General features: G+C 47.1%; 1 non-coding gene across 1 annotated transcript; it reads left to right on the top strand.

Annotated features, from left to right (window-relative positions):
* Positions 1-482: 482 nt before the first annotated feature.
* Positions 483-555, top strand: TRNAG-CCC (transfer RNA glycine (anticodon CCC)). Its single transcript has one exon. It is a non-coding gene; the product is annotated as a tRNA-Gly (tRNA).
* The last annotated feature ends 11,357 nt before the right edge of the window (positions 556-11,912 follow it).

Here is an 11,912-nt window from a genome sequence, read left to right as displayed (position 1 = left end):
TAGAAACTCAGGTTTCCTAGTATTTCCCTTTTCAATCAGGGAGTGGGGCTTCAAATTCAGGATTGGTTTCTGCACCTTGCTTTCCCTGTTTAGGGGAGAAAGTTAGTGGAAAGGGTGTGTAAAAGATATGTATCCCATCAGATTGTGACTGAGACATGTAATAGAGGCAGATACAACACACCGTGGAAACAATGAAAGCTGACTCATTTTATATGATACGGAAGGCTTCCCAGGGGAGGTGGCATTGCATTGAACCTTGCATAGGAGTTTGAAAGCCAGGGGAGCGCAGGACATCACAGAGGAAAGGAGCAGCAGAAATGGAAGCAAAGAAGCTTGAAAGTGAACAGCCACAAAGTTTGGTTCCCACGTCAGCAAGTACTCCCTGTCTGTGTGAAGACATCCAGAGAGACCTGTGCTCCCTTCAGTCTATCTTCCATCACACATTCATTCAACATGTTGTCAATAATAGAGATAGAGGGACTTCTCTGGTGGTCCAGTGGTTAAGACTCTGCACTCCCAGTGCAGAGGGCACAGGTTCAATCCCTGGTCAGGGAACTAAGATCCCACAAGCCACAGGGTGTGGCTGAAAAAAGGAAAAATAGAGGTAGGATGGTATGGTTACAAAGCTCTGGTTCTAGTCCTAGCTCTATCCCTAACTCACTGTGTGACCTGGAGCAAATCTCTTCTTTTCTGGGCCTTGGTTTCACCATCTATCAATTGGGAGAGCGAATTTATGATTTCCAAGGCCTCTTCCTACTTTCATCTGTGATGATTACGGAGCAAGAACAGGACAAAGGTGTCGAGGTGTCCTTGACTTCCCTGCATTAGAGGAAGGGGAGAAATAACATCTGTTAACTTCTGCTTCGTGCTGGGTATCACCCCTTCCTACCACCCTATGAGGGAGCTGCTATCTTCTCATTCAACGGAAGAGAAAAATGAAGTTCAGATGGTTTGAATCACTCCTCAAATTCTCCCAGCAAGTAACAACAAAGTAACAGCTAAAATGTTTGAGTGTTCACCACATTCCAGACACTGTGCCAAGACCCTACATTAACTCGTGTAATCCCCCAACAACCTCCATTAAAAAAAAAATTGTATTGAAGTATAGTTGATTTACCATGTTGTGCTAATTTCTGCTGTACAGTGAAGTGATTCAGTTATACATATATACATGTGTATACTTTTTTATATTCTCTTCCCTATAGTTTGTCACAGGATATAGAACATAGCTCCCTGTGCTATGCAGTAGGATGTTGTTTGCCCCTCCTATAGATAATAGCTTGCATCTTCTAATCCCAGACGCCCAATCCTTCTCTTCTGCACACCCCTCCCCCTCAGCAGCCGCAAGTCTGCCCTCTATATCTGTGAGTCCATTTCTGTGTCATAGATATATTCATTTGTGTTGTATTTTAGATTCCACATGTAAGTGACATCATGTGGTATTTGTGTCTCTCTTTCTATCTTCATTTTCGAATGGGGTAACAGGAAGTGTCTAATGCCATAGTCTATGCTCCTAATTACTAGACCACACTTCATCTCAGAAATGACATCTGAGACAGCATCAAACTCCATATAATCCACTCGGCTGAGAGGGGACCACCTCTCCGTCTCCTCACCACCAGGCTCCTGTGATTTGGCCATGATGGGAGAAGGGCAGAGAGGGACAGATGCATGCAAGCTGTCCCTGCTCTCCTCCAGCCTCTCCTGAATGCAAACTGCACTTTGAGTTTTTGCCAAGAGATGCCCCCACAGCTGTCCTACTGAAGGATGAGGTATGGGGCCAAGAGAAGGGAGATCTAGGATCCTCGGGCCCTGACTCTCAGAGCCAAAAGTGACCTTGCAGATCAGCTGATTCCCTGCCAGACCTCAAGCTTGATATCAACCATTTTCTTGACTCAGCTTACAAACCTCCAGTCACAGAGAGCTTATTATTTTTGGAAACCTTCCCTATCCCCTGATAGGACTTTTAGAAAGTTCTTTCTTCCATTGTATTGAAGCTGATGTCGATACCCTTTACCCACTGGGGACTTTAGATCAAGTCCCTTCCCTCTCGGGCAAAGACTCTGGGGTCAAGTTTTCTGTTCAAACCCCAGTTCCACCCTTTCCCAGCTGCATTGTTGTTGAGTTGCTAAGTCGTATCTGACTTTTTGCAACCCCATGGACTGTAGTCCACAAGGTTCTTCTGTCCATGGGATTTGCCAGGCAAGAATACCAGAGCGGGCTGCCATTTCCTTCTCCAGGGGATCTTCCCAACCCAGGGATCGAACCAGCTCTCCTGCATTGCAGGCAGATTCTTTACCCGCCGAGCCATCGGGGAAATCCACCCAGTTGAGTAATCTTGGACAAATTGAAGCTCAGTGCCTCAATTTTGGTTAATTTCCCACCGTTCCTGCGCAAGTTAGCCTAAAGCCAGATTTTTCTAGCTTGATCCTCAATGATCCACAGCTTCTTTCCATTGCATCACTTTGTACAGTGCTTTTCCAGCCACAAAGTGTTTTCCCAAACATCACATCATCTCACTAGATCCTGGGAAACAGGGCCGCTGGGACGGAGGGAGGCATGAGCGGCATGTGGTTATCTCAGTTTAGCAGGTGAGGCAGATCTCTGACCCTAATACCAGACTTACCTCCAAACTTGTGCTCCTCACACCTCTCACAGTTAGCATTCCAGGGCCTCTGTATGCCTTGCTCTCTTCTTCTCCCTGGTGTTTCCCATGCTCACCTTCTGCCTGCAGCATGCTCCCATGCTCACCTTCTGCCTACCTCACTTTGCTGGTCACTATTCATTCTTTAGGCTCCAAAGGTGTCAGTCACACATTCTCCAGGAATCTCCTTGCTTCCGCCCACTCACTTAGCCAACACCCCCCTCACATGTGCTTACCGTAACAAACTGTTTGCCCCCACTTTATTATATTGCTTATTTATCTTCCTTTCACACTGGCTGTGGGTGCAAAGTCTTCAGTCGTGTCCGACTCTTTGTGACCCTATGGACCATAGCCCGCTAGGCTCCTCTGTCCATGGGATTCTCCAGGCAAGAATACTGGAGTGGGTTGCCATTTCCTCCTCCAGCGGATCTTCCCAAAACTGTCTCTTGTCTCCTGCATTGACAGGCAGGTTCTTTACCACTAGCGCCATCTGGGAAGCCCTGGCTACTAGAACGTAAACCCCATGAAGCTGGGACTATGTCTGTCTTGTTCATTGTGTGCCCAGCCTATAGCACAAAGCTTGGAACAGAGTGACTGCTTATTAGAAGTTTGTTGAACAAATAAATGAATGACCTGTCCAGTATTCCAATATTCCTACAGCATGGCCGGCCCCCCTGTCCCTCACTATCTTCCGGAGTTTGCCCAACTTCACATCCATTGAATCAGTGATGCCATCCAACCATGTCATCCTCTGCTGCCCTCTTCTTCTGCCTTCAGTCTTTCCCAGCATCAGGGTCTTTTCCAGTGAGTCAGCTGTTCACAGCAGGTGGCTAAAGTATTGGACTGTCAGCTTCAGCATCAGTCTTTCCAATGAGTATTCAGGGTTGATTTCCGTTAGGATTGACTGGTGTGATCTCCTTGCAGTCCAAGGGACTCTCAAGAGTCTTCTCCAACATCACAGTTCAAAAGCATCAATTCTTCAGCACTCAGCCTTCTTTATGGTCCAACTCTCACATCCATACATGATTACTGGAAAAACTATAGCTTTGACAAGACGGACCTTTGTCCATGACTAATAATGGCCTACATTATAATCCAGGCTTTATTTCTAATTCCAAAAATTCTTTTTTATCATCTTCTGAACCTAACCTAGTTTCTACCCTAGCCCTTACTCTCCCTGTTATTATTTAATTCCTTAGAATCTTACATTTTTATCGAAGGAATACTAGAGCTCATCTGATTCAATCCCTTGATTTTCTACACCAGAAAACTAAGATCCATAGAAGTTAAGTGGTTTCCCCAAGGTCACACTGCAAACTGTGGCAATCCTTCTTGAATACCAGATTGGTGCTTTCCCACTGAGTTCACTGAAGAGTTCATGGACTTCTAGGGCTTTGCCTTGGGGGTGGGAGTAGCAGTAAATAACTCCATCCGGGGTTTCCTTGGTGGTCCAGTGGCCAAGACGCCACGCTCCTGATGCAGGGGGCCTGAGCTGGATCCCTGGTCAGGGAACTAGATCCCACATGCTGCAACTGAGAGTCTGTATGCTGCAACTAAAGATCCCAGATGCTGCAGCAAAGACCAAAGATCCTGTGGCCGAAACGAAGACTCGGCACAGCCAAATAATAAATATTGTAAGTAATAATAAAATAATAATAGTTCCAGCCAAGTCCCTGCTTTATGCTCTCTAGCTACTCCAAAATCCAGACACAAGAAGTCTGACATCTCACAGCCAAAAGTGTCAGGCAGGATTGGTTGGAGGAGGTATGAGTTGGTGGGGAGGAAGGGGAGGCAGGGAGGGCAGATCACAGAGAGCCAAGGATGCAGACCGAGAAACCAGGCGGTGTGGCACAGCCCCACTGTTGTGGGGTCCCTGGAGGCTCCCACTGTGGCCACACCATTCCCTCTGCCCCTGAAGCTGACCTTTGGGGCCAGGGATCAATAACCCAGACTTTGGCTTCAGCCCCCTTTAGCCCTCCAGTGACCACAGGGTGCACAGAAGAGCAAGTGGGACTCAGGGTCATTAAGTAACTGTCACTCTTCCCCAGCCCCTCTTGGGCACTGCTGGGGGAAGGGCCAGGGACAGAACCGTTACTGAGAAACAGGTGTGGTCGGTTCTCCTGCAGCCCCCACAAGCAGAGGAGGGCCCAGACCTCTATCTCTGCTTGACCCCCGCCCTCTTCCCCTTCCTACCTTCACCCCAGATTTCTTCCTGTGCTCTGTCTCCTCCCACCTCTTTAGCACGGAACCCTGACTCCGCTCCCTGAACCCCTAGTCTCTTATCTGAGCCTTCATCTTGTTTGCTGAGCCCCATTTCCCCCTCAGTGAAACCCTATATTTTTGTTAGCTCAAACTCCTTTTGCGGTTTCCCTCCCCTATTGTCCTGTTGTGGGGTATAATCAGGAGCATTTCCTTTCTGGCCGCAGCACCACAGGGGATCTTAGGGATTGAACTCTCAGCCCCTGCCTTGTAAGCACAGAGTCCTAACCACTTGCCCACCAGGAAAGTCCCAATCTGGAGCCATTTTATGCTTTTTCAATCAAGGCAGTAGATGGAAATTCCTCGTTCCCCATTTTCTGAATATCGCATCCCAAGTACCTTCTCATCCCTCACATCACTAAAGAACAAACATGTTGTTTTGACCATCATATTAGCAGACCCCTGTCTCAGAAGCACATTAACCTACCCCATCCCATCTGCTTTCCATCCTTCCTGCTCACCATTCCTTTCCCACGTCCATCCCCCCCGCCCCCAATGCCCTAGCCAATCACTTCTGATTGATTGGTTAGGGACGAGGAGGAAAGGGATCGATGGAAGAATCTGGGCCTATTCTAATCAAAGTTAAAGGTCCAGGACAGAATGGTATTAATTGTGGGGAAGCTCAGGTAATGGTCCCGATGGAGTTGGAGGTGAGGTGGTTTGAAGTGTGGAGGAGAATGGGTGCAGAGCTCAGATTGTTCTCTGAAGGGCAGGAGGAGAGTTGTGGAGCTAATAGAAGTGAGAAGGCATAAATCAGTAGGAATATTGGCATTAGGTTGGGGTTGCCAAGACTACCCCACAGCTAAGAAATTTACCGCCCCATTCCTCTAGAGTGGGGTCTTGAGTCCCTGGTACTCCAAGTGTACAGCAGGGGGCGCTCTGTCCCCACATTTCCCCCTTTCCTCACCCCTCAGAATTTTCTTCTTTAGTTCAAAAATACTGTTTGAGTACAACTGTGTGCCAAGCACTGTGCACCAGACACTATGCCATGGTACCAGGGACTGCAACCATTCCGGCACCAACCAGACGCACAGACAAGCAAGGTCCCAGACTCCGTGGTGCTGGCAGGGTAGGAATACAGTGAATAAATAATTATTGTGATTTAATTTAAAGAGTATCAGACAAAGCTTTCCTGAGGAGCTGCTTTTTAAACTGAGACTTGACAGATGCCTGAATCTTGACCAGGTAACAATGTGGCAAAGAGGTGAAGGTGGAGCGTGTAGGGGTTGCCTTTCAGACAAAGGGAACAATGGGCTTCAGAACCTGAATCAGGAAAAGATCAGGGCCCCTTCAGAAGGAAGGAAAGAAGCCTGCCTCTCTGGCGACATCCAGCTTTGGTCAGAGATTTAACCCTTTCTGGGCTTCCCTTGTGGCTCAGTAAAGAATCCGCCTGCCATGTGGGAGACCTGGGTTCGATCCCTGGGTTGGAAAGATCCCCTGGAGAAGGGAAAGGCTACCCACTCTAGTATTCTGGCCTGGAGAATTCCATGGACTGTATAGTCTGTGGGGTCTCAGAGTCGGACACGACTGAGTGACTTTCTCTTCACTTTAACCCTTTCTATTGTGAAACTCACACACTTGGAGCCCCCCAGTTTCCAAGACTCAGTTTTCTTGAGATTTGCCTTTTGGGGGAAAAAGGCAAAAAGAGAGAGCCAGCAGGTCTCTGGGTCCTTTCTAGAGTAACCAAGCTTGGGAGGGAGAATTCCTGTTCACCCCCTTCCTAAGCACAAACTTTTGGGCTACAAGTGAAACAGAAGTCGATTTAATTTAAACTTCAGGGCCCCTCCCAGGGCCATGGAGCGAGTCAAGTCATATGCTCATGTATTTTTATAAAATGTGCACAAGAGATATTTTAGTCACAGCTGGACACCTGAAATGTGAAATACCAACAGTCCAAGAGGTGTGCCAGGTAATTAGTTAATACAAATACATTTTCTGATGTTTGTGGTATTTTTCACTTTTTGAAATTTGTGATTTATCATGACTTTTTTGCTTAGTCTAAATAAATGTTCACTTTGGGTATACATTTTATACCTATAATCCTATACCTCTTTTTTTTTAATTTTATTTATATATTTGGCTGCACCACATGGCACGTGGGATCTTAGTTCCCCCACCAAGTATCGAACCTGTACCCCCTGCAGTGGAAGCACAGATTTCTTTCTTTCTTTCTTTTTTAAAACTATATATTTATTTATTTCGTTGCACTGGGTCTTGGTTGCTGCATGCAGGCTTTCTCTAGCTGTGGCGAGGAGCGGCTGCTCTCTATCTGGTGCGCAGGCTTCTCACTGTGGTGGCTTCTCTTGTTGCAGGAGCACAGGCTCTACGACACACAGGCTTCGGCAGTTGTAGCACACAGGCCCAGTTGCTCTGAGACATGTGAGATTTTAATTCCCGAACCAGGGATCACACCTGTGTCCCCTGCACTGGCAGGTGGATTCCTATCCACTGTGCCACTAGAAGAGCCCAGAAGCATAGATTTCTAACCCCTTGACCACCAGGGAATTCCACTATATTTCTTTTCTTAAAGAGGGCGTCCTAAATTGTAAAAGCTCAATGTCCAATAAGACCCGCCTCTGCCCGAGTGGGTTTCCAGAGGCTGACTACTGACTCCAGACCCTAACTGATTCTGGAGTTAAGAACTGATTCCTCCTGATCAGTTCTTAGAAGGATCTAACTGATCCTTCCTCGCCCTTTGATCAGTCTCCCCTATGCTGTGGTCCACATCCACCTGGGTGGATGACTCATGGTTAATAGGATTGCCAAGCGGATAGGGCTACATGAAAAGTCAGAGATAATTAGTAGTGAAATGTTTTGTTTTTTTTTTAACTTTTTATTTTGAGATTGTTTCAGATTCATAGAAAAGTTGCAAGAAGAATCAAAGACTTCCTATACGCGCTTCACCCAGATTTCCCAGCTGTTAAAAATTTACCTCATTTGTTATCATTCTTTTTCCCTTCCCTGTCTTTCTATGTACACTTGGCTGCTTCCGAGTAAATTGCAGATGTAATGCTCCTTTTCCCCTAAATATGTCAAAGTGTGCTTCCTAGACATACAAGGACATCCTCAAACATAATCATAATACTGTTATCAAAGTCAAGATGACACACTGAAACCTACAGACTTTACTCTGGTTTTTACCAGTTGTCCTGCTAAGGGTCTAATAATGTCATTTCTTGTCCAGACTCAGTCCAGGATCACTCGATCACTCATGCCATTAAGTTCTCACATCTCTATCTTTTTTTCATATCTCTCTCTTTTTAATCTGAAATAGTTCCTTGGCTTTTTATCTTTTGTGACACGACATTTAAAAAAATAATAGGCCTATTATTTTGTAGAACATCCTTCAACTAGAGTTTATCTGATGTTTCCTCCTGATTAGATTGAAATTTTGCATTTTTGGCAAATTATCACAAATGTTGATATATCTTCTCAATACCCCATATCAGGAGATAAGTAATAATATGAACCATTGTATGCTGAAGCTGAAACGCCAATAGTTTGACCACGTGATGCAAAACTCATTTGAAAAGACCCTGATGCTGGGAAACATTGAAGGCGGGAGGAGAAGGGGACGACAGAGGATGAGGATGAGGTGTTTGGATGGCATTACCAACTCAATGGACACGAGTCTGAGTAAACTCCGGGAGCTGGCGATGGACAGGGAGGCCTGGCGTGCTGCAGTCCATAGAGTCAAAAATAGTCGGACACAACTGAACAACTGAACTGGACTGGAACTGGATTGTGTTGAACTTGAATCACTTGGTTGAGGTGTCACTTTTCTCCACTGTCAAGTTGCTATTTTTTCTCTTTGTAAACAATAAATATCACCACACATTATGATGACGTGGATCCTGTTTCTCATGAACTTTCATCATAGTTTTAGTTTCACAGTTTTAGTATCCACTGTTAATCCTTGCCTAAATCAACTGTTATTTGGATGGTTACCAAGTGTGATTTTCTAATTACGCTATCTTTCTACATTTGTTAGAAGAGTTCACCCTTCTCCTTTGTTCATTCGTTTTATCTTTTTAATATTTATTTTTATTTATTCGGCTGCCCTGGCTCTTACTTGTGGCATGCAGGATCTTTAGTTGGGGCATGCCTGCTCTTAGTTGTCAAACCTAGGCCCCCTGCACCGGGAGTGCAGAGTCTCAGCCACTGGACTACCAGGGAAGTCCCTGTTCATTTGTGTATCAGAATGAATTCACGGATTTCTTTTATACTCAATTACCAACCGTTGTTCTGATGCTTAAATTGCCCCCAGTTTGGCCAGTGGGACCCACTTCAAACTGGTGTCTTCATTGCGCTTTGAGTTCTTCTTGCTTTCTGGTAAAGCAAGCGGTTCCAGGCTCACCTGTCCCAGGCTCACCTGTCCTTCCCCAGTCCAGCCTGAGATCAGCCATTTCTTCAAGGAGCCAAGTATGTTAGAAACGGAAAGTATTATGCAGAGTCCGGCTCCTGTTAGTCTAGGACTTTCAGTTTATAAAGTCTGCTGCTGCCGCCAAGTCGCTTCAGTCATGTCCAACTCTTCACGACCCCATGGACTGCAGCCTACCAGGCTCCTCCGTCCATGAGATTTTCCAGGCAAGAGTACTGGAGTGAGTTGCCATTGCCTTCTCCGTTATAAAGTCTAACATCTCCTATTTACTAAAAAGCCTCAGGCTTAGAAAGAGGTGAGTTTGAGTGTGCAAACTGCTTACTGGCTTTGTAAGCAGTTTAGATGATACACAATGGCAGCAATGATGCCTACCCTCAGAGTTGTTGTGAGGATATAAACTCCAGAAGGGCAAGAACCATTGTCTGCTTTTGACCGCAGCGTCTCCAACAGGGGCCTGAGGACAACGGGAGCTTCGTAATAGTCTTATTTTCTTTTTATTTTATTTACTTATTTATCTTTGGCTGCCCTGGGTCTTCGTTGTGGCACACAAACTCTTTGTTGTACACGGGCTTTCTCTAGTTGCTGTGAGCCGGGGCTATTCTCTAGCTGCGGTGCTTCTCATTGCAGTGGCTTCTATTGTTGCGGAGCCCAGCCTCCAGAGCTTGGGCTCAGTAGCTGTGGAGCACAGGCTTGGCTGGCTCGAGGCCTGTGGGATCTTAGTTCCCCCACCAAGGAGCCAACCCGTGTCCCCTGCATTGGCAGGTGGATCCTTAACAACTTGACCACTAGGGAATTTTCTGCACTATTCCTGAAGGATGGAATGACCTGAGATGCGAGGTGTGAAGTGTTAGCCTTGTGTCTGGTGCACACATGCAGCTTGCAGTCAGGGGTGGCCGCTCTTCTCTGTTTTGTGGATACGTCTATATGCTCAGAGTTAGAGCTAATTGTCAGGGGGGCACTGGTGATGGGCCAGCTAGAGGCCTCTGCCCCTCGCAGAGGAAGGAAGGATTTGGATTGAACAGATAAAAACAAAGACAAACACATACTGGCCTAAGTGTGCTTGTTAGGAGGCCACAGACAGGCAGTCAAGTCCAGAGGAAGCGGCAGCTGGAAATCAGTCAGAGGTTCTGCATGGCGGGTGGCCGGGCTGGACCCCCGGCGGGTGGAGGGTGAGGTGTGGGCGTGGGCAGATAAGAGGTAGGCGGAACTGATTGAGGCAGACTTCTGGGGACAGGAAGGAGTTTTGTGCTAGACTTGGGCAGACAAGTGGACGAGGCTGTACTTCAGAGGCCCTGCCTGAGATGCCCGATCTCGAGCAAGACACAGAGCCCACGTTGTGGGGGCCTCCTTGACTCAGGGGGAGCCCAGGACACAGCCATCAAGGAACCCCTAGGCCTCTGGGGGAGACCCAGACCCTGTTGTTGGGGATCTCATACCTTGACCTTCTGACCACCAACCTTGCCCCCTCCTCCTGGTTCTGCTCCCTGCTCCCCTCCAAATGTGGTTGGACTTTTAGCCCCTTGGTGTGTCTCCCATCTGTCCAGGAAGCCTAAGGATCTTGCAGCAGGCTTCATGTCTTAAAAGCCCCTCCTTTATTCAAGCCTCTGAGCGTTTCCTGGAAACGGCGTGGTGGTGAGAGTCAGCTTCTAAGTGGCCACCAGTCTCTCCACCAAGGTTATTTTGGAAGGTGACACCTTCCCCCGGCTTACCACAGTACCCTTCCAGAGCACCCCCGGTTGCTATGACAGCTGACAAAGGGAAACCACAAGACCAGAAGTTGAGCCAGTCTGCTTAGGAGGAGGCAGGGACAGAGTGTGGTGGGGAACAAGGTCCCTGCTTGGCACACCCATGCGGGCACAAAGTAAGGGTTGCAGGGCCAGCAGGCTTTGATGCTGCAGAAGCAGCCAGTTTGCCGTAGAAGCTTCTGTCCAGGAGTTGATCTTTAAGGGGCTCTAAGTAGCAGGTTCTATGATTAGAACTCTTTTTCCATTGCACCCATTTTGAGGTGTGGAAACTAAGGAAGTGACTTAAAGAAGCTCCAACAGCAAGTGAGTGACAGATCTCACCCAGATCTCTCAGTTCTGTGCTGCGTACTCTTCCCACAATCCCAATTACCTACCCTTGGCCAGGAATTCACGGAATCCAGAACTTCCTAAACTGTTTCCTGAGACTTCATGGAATATTCTGACAAAATTGAGGCTAGTGATATTTATTTCTTTTCAAATGCATTGGAAAAGTAGGTGCATAATAGAAACTAAACACGTTTCTATGACGGGTCTTGTTGTGACACACGTATCGCCTTTAACAAATGGTGTGCCATTCCCAAGGGTGATGTGTGCCCCAACCATCATGGCCGAAATCCTTCACCACATTCTCTCTGAGGCCACACTTCCCATGGGTGGCTTTCAAGCAGAGACTGAGTCGACAAGTACAGGAAGGCAAGGGCATCCTGGGAGGCAAAGGAGTTTGTGATCGGCAATTTTGTTTTGGTTTTTGGCCATGCATCTTGTGGGATCTTTGTGCCCCAACCTGGGATCGAACCTATGCCCCTTGCAGTGAAAGCACAGAGTCTTAACCCCTGGACCACCAGGGAAGTCCCTGTGATGGGCACTTTGGGATCGAGGACTC

The sequence above is a fragment of the Bos mutus genome, chromosome 2, assembly GCF_027580195.1.
Source record: "Bos mutus isolate GX-2022 chromosome 2, NWIPB_WYAK_1.1, whole genome shotgun sequence".
NCBI lineage: Eukaryota > Metazoa > Chordata > Mammalia > Artiodactyla > Bovidae > Bos > Bos mutus.
The sequence above is the reverse complement of the archived record's forward strand: the minus strand, read 5'-3'. Positions and strand labels throughout refer to the sequence as shown.